At 43.3% G+C, this 19,613-nt stretch overlaps 1 protein-coding gene across 2 annotated transcripts in view; it reads left to right on the top strand.

The window, feature by feature from the left end:
- The window catches only part of LOC115472397 (ectonucleoside triphosphate diphosphohydrolase 8-like), a 280,150-nt gene that overhangs the window by 217,413 nt on the left and 43,124 nt on the right, over positions 1-19,613 (top strand). The gene's annotated exons all lie outside the window — the stretch shown is intronic.

Genomic DNA, 19,613 nt, shown 5'->3' with positions numbered 1-19,613 from the left:
TGGTATGAACCCTTCTTCCGCAATTTTAGGGATAAGTTTATTTTGTAGTGATCAGTCTATGGTGTTTCTGTCCATTTAATATCTGTTATTATTAGGTTCTGGTCTGTTAACAGTTTGTGTGAGATGAGGTCGAGTGTGTGCCCTTTTGACATGGGTTGCTTGAATGTGTGGCCATTTAAGGTCCCATAAATGGAGGAAATCCTTGCATTCGCGTGCGTTGGTAGAGTTTGAGTCTTCTAGGTGAAGGTTGATGTCTCCCAGTACTAGTATATTGGGGTTGGCTACACAGGTGTTTGATATGAAGTCCATGAAGTGTGAATGGCATTCATAAGTACATAAGTACTTAAGTAATGCCACACTGGGAAAAGACCAAGGGTCCATCGAGCCCAGCATCCTGTCCACAACAATGGCCAATCCAGGCCAAGGGCACCTGGCAAGCTTCCCAAACGCACAAACATTCTATACATGTTATTCCTAGAATTATGGATTTTTCCCAAGTCCATATAGTAGCGGTTTATGGATTTGTCCTTTAGGAAACCATCTCACCACTTTTTAAACTCTGCCAAGCTAACCGCCTCCACCACGTTCTCCGGCAATGAATTCCAGAGTTTAATTACGTGTTGGGTGAAGAAAAAGTTTCTCCGATTTGTTTTAAATTTACTACACTGTAGTTTCATCGCATGCCCCCTAGTCCTAGTATTTTTGGAAAGCATGAACAAACGCTTCACATCCACCTGTTCCACTCCACTCATGTCTCCCCTCAGCCGTCTCTTCTCCAAGCTGAAAAGCCCTAGCCTCCTTAGTCTTTCTTCATAGGGAAGTCGTCCCTTCCCCGCTATAATTTTAGTCGCCCTTCGTTCTAATTACCTGGTGGTCTATAAAACAAGACACAGTTTAAGTGGTCAAGCAGGGTAGTGTGGTGGATTTTAATTGAGGCTATTTCAAGTTGGGATGTTATGAACTCAGCAGTGGTTACGGTGGTGAAGTACGATCGATTGCCTCTGCCTCTCTTTTCCTTTCTGGTCCAGTGAGTGATTTTGTATCCCGGGGGCATAGGTCTAAGATTATAGGTCCCTTTTGATCATTGATCCAGATTTCATTGATGAAAAACAGGTTTTCTGATATGATCCAGTCTGTTATTATTGTTTCTTTGTTTACTACGGATCTGGCATTGATGTAACCCACTTGAACTTTTAGGTAAGGGACGACTATGTTTGGTGTTATGTGGATTTTTGTCAGTTGTCGTTTCTTTGTTAGTGTGGGTTTGCTATGACCTTTCATTTCCTCGTTTTGAGTTTGTCCGCATGTTCGTGTTCTTCCTTTGTTATGGTGGTTGTCAATTTGGTGAGGTGCGGCCTGTCTGGTCAGACTTTGATGGTTATGTAGTATGGGTATGATGCTATTTTCAGCGAGTGGGGTGGTTAGTTTTTTGGTGGATCAAGGATAAGGAGTAAATTGTTAGGAGTAGTTTGTCAGTGTTCATTATGGAATCAATTCGCTTAGGGCTGCTAGTATGCTGTGTTGGATGGGTACTCACGATTAGATGTTCAGAAGAATTGCCCCAGTGTGCAGCAGCTCCATAGTTGTGATGCTGGTTGGAGGTAGACTAGGAAGATGTTAGTAGTGCAGAGTGAGGCAATGTTGCATAGGAACACTCTAGGCTGTACCATACAGCACTCGGAGAAGTGGGAAGCCACTCAAAAGAATACTGTCAGCAGGCACCTCTCCGTGCTGTCCGCTCTTGACCCGACACCTCTCAGTGCTGTCCGCTCTCCTCTCGACACCTCTCCGTGCTGTCCTTTTTCACCCACACAATTGGGGCTAATCCACCACCTTAGGAGAACTGCTTCCGCTCACTTGTAATTATTCACAGTACTATTTTTATCCTGCAGAGTATTTTATTCCCCAACGGTATCAGCGGAAAAACAGTCTGCCCGTTGTACTACAGCTGCTAGACTCTGTGCACCTTGTTTCACTTCTCACACACACAAAAATCCATAACAGTTCAGTTTTAGAATTAGCTAATGACTTGGGATAAACCTGTGGTTCAGTCGATTCCTCTTCTCCTTTCTCCTACTGCCTATGAGGTAGAGGCATTTTCACCACCCTCGCTTGCCAGACACCAGCACTCTGACAACCTCCCACAAAATGTTCAGACCGACCTCCTTCAGGTACTTAGTCCCTACAGTTCCATGAAATCAGACCGCCACTAGGCACTGTCACTCAGCGGCCCCCAAAGCTCTGGCTTCCCTCTATGCCATTTCTTTCTTTTCACACCTTCCTTTGTCCTGATCAAAAGAACTCCATTTGCTCCTCACCACCTCCTTTCCTTTGACTTTCTTCCCCCAGTTCAATCTCCTTCCACTCCATGGAGTCTTCCCCCCCTCTCTCCCAGGTGCTGCTCCTCCATCTGATTATCCTCCATCTCCCAATCACCTCCTGACTCTACTACCTGCTGGGAGTTGTGGTGCTGTTTCTCTTGTTCCCTCCTCCCTTGCAAGTGCTGCTGGGCTCTGTAGTTCTCTTTTCTTCTCAGAAGTCTCCTACCTCCTTTTCCCATCAGAGGGTGCTTCTCCTTTCCTCGTTTACTGCCCCTGTAAGCTCTTCTCTGCCTTCCCTCTACCTCCTCCTTACAATACACAAATCTGTGCCACTCAGCACTCAAGGATAAAGGGAAGCCACTTATAGGAATACACAAGGCTGGCCACACAGGACTCAAAGGTAAAGGGAAGCCACTCATAAGAATACACAAGGCTGTGCCACACAGCACTCAAGGGTAAAGGGAAGCCACTCATAAAAATGCACAAGGCTGGGCCACAGAGTCAAATAACAGACACTAGAGACAAAGGGAAAGCAAGCAAACAGAGAAAGCTGCCTTTACATACACAAATCAGATAAGGAGCAATGCTCACAAGAATCAGGAGGCAAACACAGCAGACAAAGAGTTAAAGCAGGCTAAAGGGAAGGGCTGCTTCTAAAGCACATCAGAAAGAAGCAGGGCTTACACTGCTGTCAAAGGTTTAAAGCAAAGGGAAAAACAAACAATGTTCTTACCAGAACTCAGCCAGCACCCATGGCCAGGTAGGGAAAGGAAAGGCAGGCAGAGACAGAGCAGACAGAGCACACACAGCTGCATGGAAGCAAGGTAAGGAAAGCAGCTAGGCTGGGGAAGCAAAGTAATCAAGGAAAGCAGCTGGGCTGGCAACAACTGGCTCTCTGAACAGTGAATGGTAACAAGGGAAACCACACAAGGAAACAGAACAGACATGCTGGAGAGCCTAGATAACAAGGAAGTAATCCATTCAGGTTTAAACCAGAACCACACACACACAGGGAAACAGAAGAGGGCTTTGCTTGAGAGCAAACTTAACAGGAAAGTAATCCATACAGATTCAAACCAAAACCACACACACAGGGCTCAAGGCTGTGCCCAGAGACACAGCTTAACAAGAAGACCAGTTCTCTCAGAATCAAACAGTACAACAAGAAAAGGAGAAAATAGACCTGTTGCAAAGGCAACTCAGGAAAGCTCTCTGGATCCTTATGAAGGAGTAGGCTGATGATGTCACAAGTAGGAAATAAAGCAGAAGCAGGGAGACCAAAGCGAGGTTTGGCTTCAGGGACACCAAAGCGAGGCTTGGCTAACAGGAAAAAAGGCAGACTGGAGAGGTCACAGAGCTAGATACAAAGAAACAGTAGATCTGGACATAAGGGCACGGCCACAACCGTGACAGTTGCGAACAATGAATGCTGGAAATCTAATTGTAACTGCTATGAGTCAATTTCATTTAGATATGACAAGGAAAGGGTCCTTTTTGATTGCCAGACCTTTTGAATGGAATCGTTTTCCAGCTGGATTGAAGCATGAAACCTATGTGCTGACATTTAAGCACAAATTAAAGAGATATCCGATGTGTCTGGCTTTCTCTACCTCTGCTGTTTAAGTATATGGCTGATATTTTGAACTTTTTGTTTATGGTCATTGAGGTTTATTAAGTTGGGTTTTGTTTGTAAAATTTTGTGTAGTATGTGTTATGTATTTTTATGAGTATAGATTGTACCTCACCCTAGATATGGGCAAGTTATAAATAATAAAATCTCATGTAAAATCTAATCCTTCTATGCACCTTAGGACTCAGCTACTGGAGACTCAACAGACATTGAATGAGCTCCTACATCAGAGGGCAAAGAAAGCCATAGGGTATTATAAATATAATCTATATAAATTTGCAAATAAAAGTGGAAGCTTGCTTGCTAGGCTGGTTAGGTGAACTGCAGGTCCGAGTAAAATAGCTGCATTGAGGGATTCTAGGGGAGAACTGGCACATACTGATCAGGCTATTGATGACATTTTGAAAAAAAAAATCTTTGCTTATCTTTACTCCCTGTCTAAGGGCTTAGAATTGGATAGTGAGACATTTATCAAGTATAGACCTGCCTCAACTATTGGATTCTGATGAGGCTATGCTTAATGCACCCTTCAAGGTGGAGGAGGTTGAGTGGGCAATTCAGCAGAGCCCATTTGGGAAAGCACTGGGCCCAGAAGGCTTACAGAGTGAATTTTATAAATTTTTGAAGGAAGAGATGGTCCCATCCTGACTTCCATTTTTTTAACACCATCGTTCTGAGCGGTCATTTGCCTCCATCGTTAACTTTAGCCCAAATTGTGATATTATTGAAGCCTGGGAAGGTGCCAGATTGCCCTGAATCCAACAGCCTAATATCTTTATTACCTTGTGAGGCCAAATTGCTGGCGAAAATTCTGGACAATAGGCTGGCCGAGGTGTTGCCTGCATTAGTGGCACAGCAACAGTTGGGTTTTACCTATGATTGCATGATTTCTAAAAACATGCAACAGATTTTAGTGGCTTTGAAAACGCCTGGTCTACTCATCAGCTTTGATGCTGAAAAGGCTTTTGATAGGGTGGGATGGGGGTTCCTCTTCGGTGTCTTGACATCTTATGGCCTGGATGGTTAACGCAGTGAAGGCATTGTACACTGACCCACAAGTGTAGATTTATGATAATGGGTTGCTGTAAATCCCTTTTGTTATTTGTAGGGGTACACGCCAAGGATGCCTATTGTCCTTGATTCACTGCTTTGGGAAATTCAAGGCAACCCTGAGATTTGGGGAGTGCTCATTGGTACTCAGGTTTTTCAGTTGGCAGCCTTTGCGGATGACCTGCTAGTGTTCCTGAGCCCCGTTTCTATCTTCCCGCATTACTAGAAAGCTACCGGGAATATAGTGACTTTTGGGGTTTCAAACTCAATTTGGCCAAATCGGAAGCATTGGCATCCTCTGTACCACTTCGACAGGGCCCTCTTCATAGAGCATATGGATCTTTTTGGTACTTGGGTGTCCACTTTTCACTTTGTAGATTAAGTGTGGATAAGTTGCTTTGCAATACCCAGGATCAGTTGGCTCACTGGCATGGTTTGCCTCTGTCTTTATTGGGAAGAATTAATCTGTATTGCATGGTGCTCTTCCCATGGTGGCTCTATGTTACAGACTCTGCCCCACTGTTTGTTACGTAAAGATCTTCGGGCTCTCCAATACCTTGTGACATGGTTCTTTTGGGGAGGGAGGAAGCCTAAAATAGGGTGGAATTCCATGATTGGCTCCTGGAGACAGGGTGATATGGGGGTTCTGGACTTGAAATTAGATAATCAGGCTTGTCTCTTTTGTCACTTGAGAGATTCTGAGCACTGCCCCTTTAATGGTTGTTGAGCTTGAGAGATCATTTTTTCATCCTTGGCTTTTTAACTATCTTTTTCATGCCAATTTGGGATGATTGCCCATTGGGATACATCATAGCTTATTGTTTCGCCCCTTGTGGGCTTTGTGGTGGAAGCTGTTATCGAGGTGGCATCAGATGCCCACTAATAGTATTTTGCTTCCCTTGGTGGGCAGTGCAGAGTTCATGCGGGGATGGCGACAGGTACCTTTAAGCAATGGCAGGTAAATGGCATTTTATTCTTAGAAAACTTAATAAAGGAGGATGGGACATTTTCTCATGTTCCCTGACTTGCAGCAACGATGTGGTTCAAGTTTGGTGGATAGGTTTGCTTATATGCAGTTATCACATTATTTGGCCTCTTTACCATGGCAGAGTTTGACCCTTCGGTTTGGGGTTCAGTTGCGTGATTTTTTTGTCAGGGGATGCATTGGAACAAGTCTCTGTTTCTTAGTTTTATGGGGAACTAACTAAAGGTACGCCCTCTCGGGACTCCTCCAGGTTGGTGGAGTTGTGGGAACGGGATCTGGGGCGTCCCGTGCCTTTTGTATATTTGATGCTGTTTGGCCGATTCCTTGGCTGGTTCATAGTGCACTCTTCATAGGGCCTATTTTTCTCAACACAGAACCTTTTTAGTGAGCTGTACAGATACTCCCTATAGCCGGAAATATCAGGTGAAGCATAATTCCTTTTTTCATGGCCTTTGGCAGTGTCATCCAATCAGGGCATTCTGGGCAGCTTTGTTTAGATATTTACAGTGGGCTATCATCTCTGAGTCTCTGCTGAAGGGGTTTTTCTGGGTAGTATGGGAGTCATGTGGCTATGTACATCTGGAGATAAATTCTTATGTTACTATGTAAATCCTGTATTTTAGGGAAGAAATGTATTCTAAATTACTGATTATAATATTACCCACCTTCTGTCTGGTATTGGAGGATTAAACTTTATTCCTTGATGTTGGGGGAATCATTTGGGTCTTGTCTCTCTATATAATGCCAGAAGCGATTCTTAGCATTCTGGGGAGCTGGACTGTTCTTGGTTGTTTTTTTTGTTTTCCTAACTAATTTGATGTACTCATTTGTGTGGAATGTTATTGGGCTGGGGAGGGGGGAGGATACTGTTGATATGTTTATTCAAGTAGTGCAGTTCTATATGTTTCTTTCTAATAAAAAGAGTTTAATAATAAAAGTTAGAAAACAGTAGGGTTAAATGGTTGATATTCTCAGTGGAGAAGGATAAACTGTGGGGTTTCCCAGGGGTCCGTGTTGTGTACATTTCAAGTGTACAGTGCTGCATACATCTTGTAGTGCCATAGAAATGATTAGCAGTAGTAGTAGTAGTTTATAAACATATTTATAAATGATCTAGAATCGGGAGTGAGTGAGTTGATAAATTTGCTGATGATACAAAGTTATTCAGAGTTGTTAAATCACAAGAAGATTGTGAAAAATTACAAGAGGACCTTATGAGACTGGGAGACTGGGTATCCAAATGACAAATTACATTTAATGTGAGCAAGTGCAAAATGATGCATGTATGGAAGAGGAACCATAGCTATATTAGGAGTCACCGCTCAGGAAAAGGATTTAGGTGTCATCAGTGATGATACATTGATACCCTCTGCTCAGTGTGCAGTGGTGGCTAAGAAAGCAAATAGAATGTTAGGAATTATTAAGAAGGGACTGGAGAACAAAATGGATAATATTATAATACCTTTGTATTGCTTCATGGCATGACCACACCTCCAATACTAGAAAGATATAGGGGCACATTTTTAAAGCACAAAGTTCCATAGGTTACTATGTAGCTTTGTTAGTCTATGGGCTTTGAAAAAGAGCACCATAACAGAATTAGTAAAGGTACAGAGAAGTGCAATGAAAATGATAAAGAGGGTGGGACAACTTCCTATGAGGAAATTAAAGAGGCTAGGGCTCTTCAGCTTGGAGAAGAGATGGCTGAGGGCATAGGCATTGCTACGGGGGTGCAAAGGGGGGCAGATGCCCCCCAAATCATAGTTACCCCCCTTTGCCACCTCACAATTGGCAAATGAGCATTACCTCCATACTTCCCTCTTCCCTCCCTGTTTCCTCCTGCTGCATGTCTGGCATCGTCCTTTCCCATCTCTGTCTATTCCCTCATGCACAGGCCCTACAAACTTCCGTCTTTGCTGGGCTGCCGACACTGCTTACATCAGGCTCTCTCTAGGCAGCCCGGGTGTCCTTTCTTTTGTCTCAACTTCCTGTTGTCATGTGGGCAGGAACTGGCAGAGGGAAAGAAGCTGCAGAGCTGCTGGAGAGCCTAGACTTGGACAGGAGAGCAAGAAAGAGAGAGGGGGAAAGGCTACATAATAAAGGGGAGAGGGGGAAATGCTGCACTTGGACAGAAGGGCAGGGAAGGGAGAAGAGAAAAGGCTGTATATGAATGGAAGAGAGGGGAGGAAATGCATATGGATGGAATGAAAGGGCAGGGAGATGGGGAAAGGCTCTACTTTAATAGGAGGACGAGAGCGGGAAATGCCCATGAATGGAATGAAAGGGAGAGGGGGAAGTCTGAATATGATTGGAATGCAAGGGAGAGGGAGAAATTCACATGGATGAATAGGAAGGAGAGGAGGAGTGGCGGTTTTGCTACACAGATCTCTGGCCTGCCACGCGAAGCTATTGTTTAAAGATGGAGAGGGCATATACATAGGAATAAAAATCAGTCTGCAAGGGAGGGAGGTGCTAATAATAGCCACATATGTGCCAGCAACGCAGGAAAGGGATTTTTTCTCACAACTACTTGCAAAGTGTCAGAAATACACGCAGCTTCCGATCATACTGGTGGGAGATATGAATCAGGTATGGGACCCAGAATTGGACAGGTCTGGGGGGACACCGGGGAGGGTGTCTGGTAGCCCGTCGATCTAGGAATCTTTTTGCAGAACCATGGGGATGGTAGATCCATGGCGGCTGCTACACGCAGAAGGAGAGGGACTACACTCACACATCAAGGGCCCATCACACACAGTCGAGATTAGATTACATATTTATCTTGCAGGGGGAGTTCTGAAGGCTGTTAGAAGCCACAATTGGGAGACTGATCCAAGATGGCATCGGGGTAGGACGTGGAGTTTCTGTCTCCAGAGATTTTTTTACTTAGTTCCGTTATTTTCCTAAAATTATACCTAAAAGGAAAGGAAAAGTGCGAGGAGGTTTCTCCTTACCCCCCACAGACCTTGCTTGACGGCAACCTCCGATTACAGACTTTACAGTCCCTGTTATACCAGCGGGCATTCTGCAGACCGAAGTGGAGAGGAGCCTCGGTCAGGAGAGTGAGATATCACTTAGCCCACGAAGTCCGCGTTTGCCTTGTGAGGCAGGAAGCGACGCGGGAGGAAGTCCCGCCCAACAGCTTGGTATCGAAGCTGAGGAGTCAGGGAAGGAGAACTCCTTTGGCGCAGCGCTGCCCCTGGCAGGAGTTTCCCGCGAAGAACCGAGCCAAACATCCACACCCAAGAGTAGCAGTAGCGTGGGTAACATCCTGGTAGAAGTTCGTGCCGCCCAGAAGATGGCGGAAAAACGACCCGAACCAGCACTGCAACTCCTACCCTTGGAGAAGCCAGCAAAGGTGACGTTGGAGTCTTTGTGGGGGGCGATGGAATCGTTGAATAAAATTTGTCTTACCTTTTTCTCTAGTTCAAATGCAAATGCTTTGAGGATAGACTCTCTCCAGACTGAAATGACTTCCCAAGCAAAAAATTTGAAACAATGTGAGGCCTCATTGCCTCAATTAAAAGAACAAGAAAATAAGCTGCTCCAAAATGCAGACCTGGTGCATAGGAAGATTGAGAATCTGGAGAATGGGGTTAGAAATTTGAACTTGAGGTTTTTGAATTTTCCCTATGTTAAATATACCCCATTGAGAGATTTGTTTCATAAATTTCTGAAGGAAGTATTTCATTATTCTGAGGCTAACTTTCCCCCAATACAAAAACTTTATTTGTTGCCTGTTTGTAACACCAAGGAGAAAGATAATATACCCGTGGAAAGTGCAGTGGAAACATTGAATGTATCGGCTTTGCTTGAGCAATCACAAGAAGAGGTTGAATTTAGATCTACTTTGCTAATATCTTTTTCTTCCTCATGGATAAAGAAGCTATCTTGAGACAATATGTAAGACAAATTTCCTCTGTGATATTTATGGGAGAAAGAATTCAAATATTCCCGGATGTATCTAGATCTACACAGGAGCGGAGGAAAAAATTCTTGATGATGAGACAAGAGACGATACAATTGGGGGCTGAATTTCAGCTTAGATTTCCCTGTAAATGTGGAGGTGTGGTAGCCGTGTGTAGTTTACTTTGAAAATAAGACATATCATTTCTTCGATTCTTTACAACTTCGTTCTTTTTTAAATGCAAGGGTACCTAAGCCTCCATAGGTCTCCACGACGGATTTTAATTTACTTAAGCTGTAACAAACCCGACGCTTCTCTTGTCTCTAAAAAATGTTTTCTTTTTGTTTAATATCCTTATCCTCTTGTAAGGTTTCAATCAGTCTCCCTGTACTGTGTAAAATTTGTAAGGATAATTGTTAGGTTATATGTTTCGTATATTTTGTATTTTGAGTTAAAATTTAATGCCAAGAAATGCAGAGTGTTGCACTTGGGGTGCATATAAGTACATATTGGGACAGACTGAAGGTCCATCAAGCCCTTGTGGCCAATCCAGGTCACAAGTACCTGGCAAGATCCCAAAACAGTACAATACATTTTATGCTGTTTATCCTAGAAATATTTAAACACACATAAATGCAAGTATGTTTTTAACTTCTTTTGGTTTTATCTTACTCTTTAGTATGTAGAGTGGAGTAGTCTCATATATGTCACACGAAAAAAGGTGTTTTTTTTCACCCAATGACTGGGTGTATCACCCGTGTGTATGATCTAATCATTGACTTAACCTCCACCACCCTATTCACTTGCTTTTGTATTAATTCATCTTTCTTTAACAAGACGTGGTAAGCAAAATTTATGCAACACTTAACTTGAGCAGGTTGGTGTGCTCGAAACCCCGACAAGTCCCCGTTTCGTGCTAACTTTGTCAAGGGGGAGTCACCAATTCTAAAGTACAAGGAAGAGATACACCTAGTGATTACTTCCAACAAAACTATACAAAACGTATTAGTAATATTCTTACTTGCATTTATTTAATTAAAATCGCTGGTGGCTTACCCGGTAACTGCCTCAAGTGCATATAGAGTGTTGCTTTATCTGACTCAAGATGGCGTCGGCGTCTTTTTATTGATGAGCAGCCGCGCCCTCTGGTTGAAAAACGTCATAAGACAACACTTCAAGATAAAAGTCTTCAACAACAACTTCTATCTATGCTGATAGCTAATGACAGATTTATGAGTGTCATGAGCATATTGGGTGTAACTCTCTTTGTATCCATAATAAATACAAAGAGCAAAACAGTGGAAAAATTGTAGAAAAAATTAGAAAAACAAATTAGAAGAAAAAATTTAAAAGAAAAAATTAAACTGTTGAAACAAGTTATTTCTTTAGAAACAAGTTGTTCCATTGGGAAGAGGTTATTTCCTTCGTAAAAAGTTATTGCCTTAGAAAAAAGTTATTGCCTTAGAAAAAACAACTCCACTGAATGTAAGTATTTAAGCCCCTTGGTTCTATGGTGTCCAATGTAAAAATCCAAAATGTTTCACGTTGTAAGATCTTCCTATTTAAATCACCACCTCTGATAGAAGGGATCACTTGTTCAATTACCATACATTTCAGGTCTTCAATAGTATGTTTTTCGGACATCCAATGTTGAACCATGGGTGCTCCCAAATTTTGGGCTAGAATCCGTGACCGATGTTCAATGAGTCTCTCATGTAAGGACCTGGTCGATTTACCAATATAGTATTTGTCACAGGGGCATTTAATGTAATAAATGATGCCCACAGAACGGCATGTGGTTCTGTGCTTCAATGTGTATGTCCTGTCGTTGTAGACAAAATCTGTACCCTCAATGGTCGTGGGGCATGTTTTGCAACGGGGTTTCATGCACTTAAAATGACCTGGATTTACAGTGTTGTCAGTTGGAACAGTAGGTAAAACCGCAGGACTTAAAATTTCTTTGAGATTTTTAGAGCGTGAAAACGCGGTCCTGATGTTAAAGTTTGAAAACACTGGATGTGCTCTGATGATGTCCCAATGGCGTCGGATGATGGCTGCAGTGGCCTCCCCACCGGGAGTATATCTTGTAACAAAAGGAAATTTTAAGTCCTGCGGTTTTACCTACTGTTCCAACTGACAACACTGTAAATCCAGGTCATTTTAAGTGCATGAAACCCCGTTGCAAAACATGCCCCACGACCATTGAGGGTACAGATTTTGTCTACAACGACAGGACATACACATTGAAGCACAGAACCACATGCCGTTCTGTGGGCATCATTTATTACATTAAATGCCCCTGTGACAAATACTATATTGGTAAATCGACCAGGTCCTTACATGAGAGACTCATTGAACATCGGTCACGGATTCTAGCCCAAAATTTGGGAGCACCCATGGTTCAACATTGGATGTCCGAAAAACATACTATTGAAGACCTGAAATGTATGGTAATTGAACAAGTGATCCCTTCTATCAGAGGTGGTGATTTAAATAGGAAGATCTTACAACGTGAAACATTTTGGATTTTTACATTGGACACCATAGAACCAAGGGGCTTAAATACTTACATTCAGTGGAGTTGTTTTTTCTAAGGCAATAACTTTTTTCTAAGGCAATAACTTTTTACGAAGGAAATAACCTCTTCCCAATGGAACAACTTGTTTCTAAAGAAATAACTTGTTTCAACAGTTTAATTTTTTCTTTTAAATTTTTTCTTCTAATTTGTTTTTCTAATTTTTTTCTACAATTTTTCCACTGTTTTGCTCTTTGTATTTATTATGGATACAAAGAGAGTTACACCCAATATGCTCATGACACTCATAAATCTGTCATTAGCTATCAGCATAGATAGAAGTTGTTGTTGAAGACTTTTATCTTGAAGTGTTGTCTTATGACGTTTTTCAACCAGAGGGCGCGGCTGCTCATCAATAAAAAGACGCCGACGCCATCTTGAGTCAGATAAAGCAACACTCTATATTCACTTGAGGCAGTTACCGGGTAAACCACCAGCGATTTTAATTAAATAAATGCAAGTAAGAATATTACTAATACGTTTTGTATAGTTTTGTTGGAAGTAATCACTAGGTGCATCTCTTCCTTGTACTTTAGAATTGGTGACTCCCCCTTGACAAAGTTAGCACGAAACGGGGACCTGTCGGGGTTTCGAGCACACCAACCTGCTCAAGTTAAGTGTTGCATAAATTTTGCTTACCACGTCTTGTTAAAGAAAGATGAATTAATACAAAAGCAAGTGAATAGGGTGGTGGAGGTTAAGTCAATGATTAGATCATACACACGGGTGATACACCCAGTCATTGGGTGAAAAAACCACCTTTTTTCGTGTGACATATATGAGACTACTCCACTCTACATACTAAAGAGTAAGATAAAACCAAAAGAAGTTAAAAACATACTTGCATTTATGTGTGTTTAAATATTTTGATATATATTACACGCTCGACAGAGTGTTGGCACAGTTTTTGTTTTGACAATTATCCTAGAAATAAGCAGTGGATCTTCCCAAGTCTCTGGGCAAGTCACTTAACCCTCCATTGCCCCATGTAAGCCGCATTGAGCCTGCCATGAGTGGGAAAGCGCGGGGTACAAATGTAACAAAAAAAAAGTCCATTTTAAGAAGCTATCCAAATCTTTGAATGCGCAGTCTCGTAAGGTCATCTTGCAATTTTTCACAATCCTCTTGCAGTTTAACAACTTTGAATTACTTTGTGTCATCAGCAAATTTAATTACCTCACTAGTTATTCCCATATCTAGACCATTTATAAATATATTAAAAAGCTGCAGTCCCAACACAGACACCTAAGGAACTGTCACGTCCATGGTCGTGACTCCTGTTTTGCTCACCTGATCCCTCGAAGTGCAGCTTCTGGGATGGCTCCTACCTGGCCAGCTTCCAAGATGGCTTCCGCCTGTACTGTTCCAGTTTCCAAGATGGCTCCTGCCTGGCCAGCATCTAAGATGGCTTCCGCTTGTTCTGTTCCAGCTTCCAAGATGGCTCCTGCCTGGCCAGCATCTAAGATGGCTTCCGCCTGTTCTGTTCCAGCTTCCAAGATGGCTCCTGTCTGTCCTTCCTGTGTGCTCACTTCCTATGTGTGTCAAGCCTTTCTTTGGTGTCAGTGTGTTCCCTGCTTCTGTCCTGCTGTAGGTGACATCATCAGTGAGAGCCTTTATAAGTAGGGTTACCATATGGCTCCAGAAAAAGGAGGACGGATTGAGCCAGCCGGGTTTTACTTCCATTGCTTTCCATTGCAAGCAATGGGCAATTACTTCGATTGAAAGCAATTACTTCCATTGAAAGCAATTGCTTTCCATTGAAAGCAATGGAAGTAAAACCCGGCTGGCTCAATCCGTCCTCCTTTTTCTGGAGCCATATGGTAACCCTATTTATAAGGAAGTGCTGTACTGGCATTCAGGGCCTTTGCATTGCCAAAAGGTCGTCAGGTTAGTCAGTGTATTGTTGCACTGCTATATAGCCTTGCTTTGGGCTCTTGCCCTTCTGCTTGTTGTGTCTGTGGACTGCTAGTCCTTCTGGTGCTCCACTCTGTGTTTGGAGCCACTTAAGCTTCAGCCTTTGTGTGTTCCCTGTCTGTGTTGGGAGCTACTGAAGCTTCAGCCTTTGTTTGATCCCTGTCTGTGTTTGGAGCTATTGAGCTTCAGCCATTGCTGTGCTCTCAGTCTGTGTTTTAACTACTGGAGCTTCAGCCATTGCCCTGACCTCTGCTAGTTCCTGGTTTATTCTCTGCCTGCTGCCTGTCTCTAACTATTGTCTGAACCCAGATACTCTCTGTGTGCTTCTGCCCAGCTTGGTTGTATATCCTGAGTCCTGCTTCTGCCTAGCTTGTATGCAACTCCTGAATCCTGCTTCTGACTAGCTTATGTCTTTGTCCTGAGTCCTGCTTCTACCTAGATTGTATGTACATCCTGAACCCTGCTTCTGCTTGTATGTATAGCCTGAGCCCTGCTTTGCCCAGCTTGTGTGTATATCCTGATTCCTGCTTCTGCCCAGCTTATGTGTATATCCTGTTTCCTGTTTCTGCCCAGCTTGTGTGTTAATCCTGAACCCTGTTTCTGCCAAGCTTGCCTGTATATCCTGAACCCTGTTTCTGCCAAGCTTGCATGTATATCCTGAACCCCATTTCTGCCAAGCTTGCATGCTTATTCTGAACCCCGTTTCTGCCAAGCTTGTCTGCATATTCTGAATCCGCTTCAGCCAAGCTTGTATGTATGTCCGGACCCCTGCGTCTGTCAAGCTTGTATGTACCTCCTAACCTCTGCTTCTGCCAAGCTTGTATGTATATCCGAGCCCCTGCTTCAGCCTAGCCTTTGTGTTTACCCTGTCCGCTTAGTCTGTCTTGTGTTCTTGCCTAGTGGCAGCGTGGCAGCCTTCAGTCCTAGTCTAGTGCCTAGCCAAGCCTCCCTCGTGTATCCTAGACCCAGAGGGGGGTCCTCTGGGCCTTCAGTTCCTGCCCTGTCCTGCCGGCCACCTGCACTCAGGGGCTCAACTCCTGAGGAACGGTGGTCAAGCACAGGTGAAGCAGTTCCTGTTCTGCCTGAAATAGTTTGCCCGCCTCAGTTACTACTCCAGTCCGGAGTTCCAGTTCTGCTCTTCCTTGTATCCGTTTCCAGGGTGGTCTTGCCTGGCTCTGCCGCTCCTCGGCAGTGGTCCAAGGGCTCACAAATTCTGGTTCTGCCTTGAGAACCTGACAGGAACCCACTAACTACCCTTCTCCATCGAGAATACTGATCATTTAACCCTGCTCTCTGTTTTCTATCCTTTAATCAGTTTTTAATCCACAGTAGAACGCTACCTCTTATCCCATGACTTTCCAATTTCCTCTGGAGTCTTTTATGAGGTACTTTGTCAAAGTGTTTTATTCTCAATTCAGTTCCACTTCCAACATCAAAATGCAGTTTATAAAAATGGTTCAGGCCTGGTTCAAACCTCCAGCAAACATTTAGTTCCTTAACAGTTCAGGCCCACTTCCTTGGCACTACCTTCCCCTCTCCCTCAGAAGGGCTCAGTAAAAGTTCATCCTGCTTGTCTGTACATCACAATAGTTCAAACACTTTCACAAACAGTCATATGAAAACAATACTCAATTCACCTGTCCTCCTCACAGCACAGAGGGGACCCTGTAGTGAGCAGGGCTGGCAATTTTCCTCCCACTCACAGCACCGCAATCTCTGTGGCCTCCCCCACTGCCTTCATGCGCTGGACAGGGCAGCATTTGTATTCTCCCACTCCACGGTAGCTTGCTCTTCCCCCCAGGGAAGCTCCAGTGGCAGGCTCTTTCCCTCCTCGTACTCCATGGATTCTCTCTCGATCAGTCTCCTCTCCCGGTGGCTGGGAGCCTCCAGGAAATCTGCCCTCCCCCTCTCACAGCTGGGGGGAATTTTATACTGGTGATGCAGCCAAGGGAACTGAGCTTCATCTCTCCTCCCTCTAGTGGGAATGGGAGTAACTGGCTCACCTTGCTCTGAGCCAGGGCTCCCCCTGCTGGGGTTGGAAATCCGCTCCACCTTTTTGGGGCTACCCTCCTCTCCCCTTCTTGTAAGGGCTTCTGGGGATCGTAGTTCGGGGATTGGCTGCTTCTCTGTGGGGCCCTGGGTGCTAGCCTTGTCACAATATTACTAACAATAGGTCTGCACTTGAGTTCAATTTTCAATTCTATCAGTACTCTGGGATATATACCATCTGGTCCTGGCAATTTGCTACTCATCAATTTGTCAAATTGCCCCATTACATCTTGCAGGTTTACAGAGATTTGATTCAGTTTCTCTGACTCGCCATCATTGAATACCATTTCTGGTACCGATATCTGTCCCAAATCTTACTTGGTGAAAACCAAAGCAAAGAATTCATTTAATCTGTCCGCTGTGGCCTTGTCTTCCCTGAGTGCCCCTTGGTCATCTGGCGGTCCAACCTATTCTTTTGCCAGCTTCTTGCTTTTAATATACCTAAAAAAGTTTTTACTATGCGTTTTTGCTTCCAATGTACACTTCTTTTAAAAGTCTCTCTTTGCCTTCATTATCCTTTGCATTTGATTTGCCATTCTTTATGTTGTTTCCTATTATTTTCAGTCAGATCCTTCTTCCATGTTCTGAATGATTTTCTTTTAGCTCTAATACCTTCATTCACCTTACTTTTTATCCATGCTGGCTGTCGTTTGGGCTTCCTTCTTCCTTTTTTAATAGACTGAATATATTTGGTCTGGGCTTCCAGGATGGTACTTTTGAACAGCAACCACGCCAGATGTAAATTTTTGACCTTCACAGCTGCTTCTCTAAGTTTTTTTTTTCACTGTTTTTCTCTTTTTATCATAGTCTCCTTTTTGAAAGTTAAATGTTAACTTATTGGATTTCCTGTGTTTATTTTACTTACTCCAGAACTGTTATCAAGAGTCCCAAGCACCATTACCTCCTCCACCAGATCATTCACTCCACTAAGGACTAGGTCTAGAATTGTTCCTCCTCTTGTTGGCTCCTGAAGAAGCTGCTCCATAAAGCAGTCCTTGATTCCATCAAGGAATTTCACCTCTCTAGCTTTCACTGGTGTTACATTTGTCTAGTCAATATCGGGGTAATTGAAATTAACCATTATCATCTTGTTCCCCATTTTGTTAGCCTCCCTAATTTCTGATAACATTTCTACATCTGACTCTTCATCCTGGCCAAGTGGACGGTAGTGCACTCCTATCGCTGTCCTGTTCCCCTTTACATATGGAATTTCAATCTATAGGGATTCCAAGATGTGTTTCATGTCCTATAGAATTTTTAGTCTATTTGATTCAATGTTCTTCTTAACATACAATGCTATTTCTCCACTAATTCGATCTACCCTATCACTACAATATAATTTGTACCCTGGTATGACAGTTTCCCACTGGTTATCCTCCTTCTACCAAGTCTCAGAGATGCCTATTATATCTAATTTTTCAGTTAGTGCAATATGTTCTACCTCTCCCATCTTATTTCTTAGGCTTCTGGCATTCACATATAGACATTTCAAACTGTTTACTGTTCCTTTTACATCTTGCTCAGTAGTTGACAGTGTTAATTTGTAATCTTTTGTCAGATTTTTATTTCAGGATACCTGATCTACTATGGTTTCTTTTGCAACCTCACTATCAAGAAACCCTGTCTTCCCTGTTTTAGTGATATATTTGAAAGATACCTTGTTCCGAACCATGCGCTTTTGAGCAACTGTTGGCCTTCCCCCAGTTTCTAGTTTAAAAGCTGCTCTATCTCCTTTTTAAATGCCAATTCCAGCAGCCTGGTCCCACCATGATTAAGGTGGAGCCCATCCTTTCGGAATAGGCTCCCCCTTCCCCAGGATGTTGCCCAGTTCCTAACAAATCTAAAACCCTCCTCCCTGCACCATTGTCTCATCCATGCATTGATACTCTGGAGCTCTGCCTGTCTCTTGGGCCTTGCATGTGGAATGGGGAGCATTTCGGAAAATGCTACCCTGGAGGATCTGGATTTGAGCTTTCTACTTAGGATCCTCAATTTGGCTTCCAGAACCTCCCTCCCACATTTCCTTTGTCATTGATACCTACATGTACCGAGACAGCCGGCTCCTCCCCAGCACTATCTAAAATCCTATCTAGGTAACATGTGAAGTCCACCACCTTTGCATCAGGCAGTCACCAGGCGATCCTCATGTCCACCAGCCACCCAGCTATCTACATGCCTAGTAATCAAATCACCACCAACAACAGCAGCTGTACTAACCCTTTCCTCCTGGGCAGAAACTCCTGGAGACACATCCTCATTATGAGAGGATATTGCATCCCTTGGTGGGCTGGTCCTGACTAAAGGATTATTTCCAGCTTCACCAGGGTGATGCTCTCCATTTAGAAGGCCTCTCTCCTCCAAGGCAGCACAGGGGCTGCCAGACTGGAGGTGGGACTTCTCTGCAACGTCGCTGTAGGCCTCCTCTATGTATCTCTGTGTATCCCTCAGCTCCTTCAAGTCTGCTTCTCTAGCCTCAGGAGAATGGACTCGTTCTCTGTGAGCTAGGAGCTCTTTGCAACTAGCACACACATGTAACCTCTCACCAACTGGGAGATAATCATACATGTGACACTCAATGCAAAAGACTGGATAGCACCCCTCTTGCTGCTGAACGGTTGTCTGCATCTTAAAACTACTTCAGGTACTAGGGATATTAGATGAATATAAAGAAGCTTAAGATTATATGGTATAATGTGTAATTTATTTAGTGTTTGCTTCCCAGAAACTAGCTAAATATAATTAAAAGCAATAAAGATGTAATTAAAACTAATGAAAACACTCCTCTTGTTATCCTAATTAGAATAATGACTGTAATTGAAGAGTTGTGCTAAGGGTGGGAATGAATACTGAACTAAGTCCTGCTGTGCCTTTTAGAGGCTATTGTTAATGCTGTGGTGCAAAGTTCAAGTATTATAACTAGGGAGAAAGCGTATAGAGACTAGTTGATAAAGTTTGCTTTTTTCCTTTTTTTTCTTCCTATCAATAACCTACAATTCCTCCTTTAAACCCCAATCTTTAAGTTCCCAAAGCACAGAGCAAAATAATGTTCTCTTACCAGAGAAATGTTCTTTTCTCTCAGAACTTCTCAGAAAAAAAAACAGAGATATCAGAGAGGAGGGGGGAGATTGGTAATCTCGACTCAGGAGAGGAACCTTGGGGTGATAGTGTCCGAGGATCTGAAG

This window comes from Microcaecilia unicolor, chromosome 6, assembly GCF_901765095.1.
Source record: "Microcaecilia unicolor chromosome 6, aMicUni1.1, whole genome shotgun sequence".
NCBI lineage: Eukaryota > Metazoa > Chordata > Amphibia > Gymnophiona > Siphonopidae > Microcaecilia > Microcaecilia unicolor.
The sequence above is the reverse complement of the archived record's forward strand: the minus strand, read 5'-3'. Positions and strand labels throughout refer to the sequence as shown.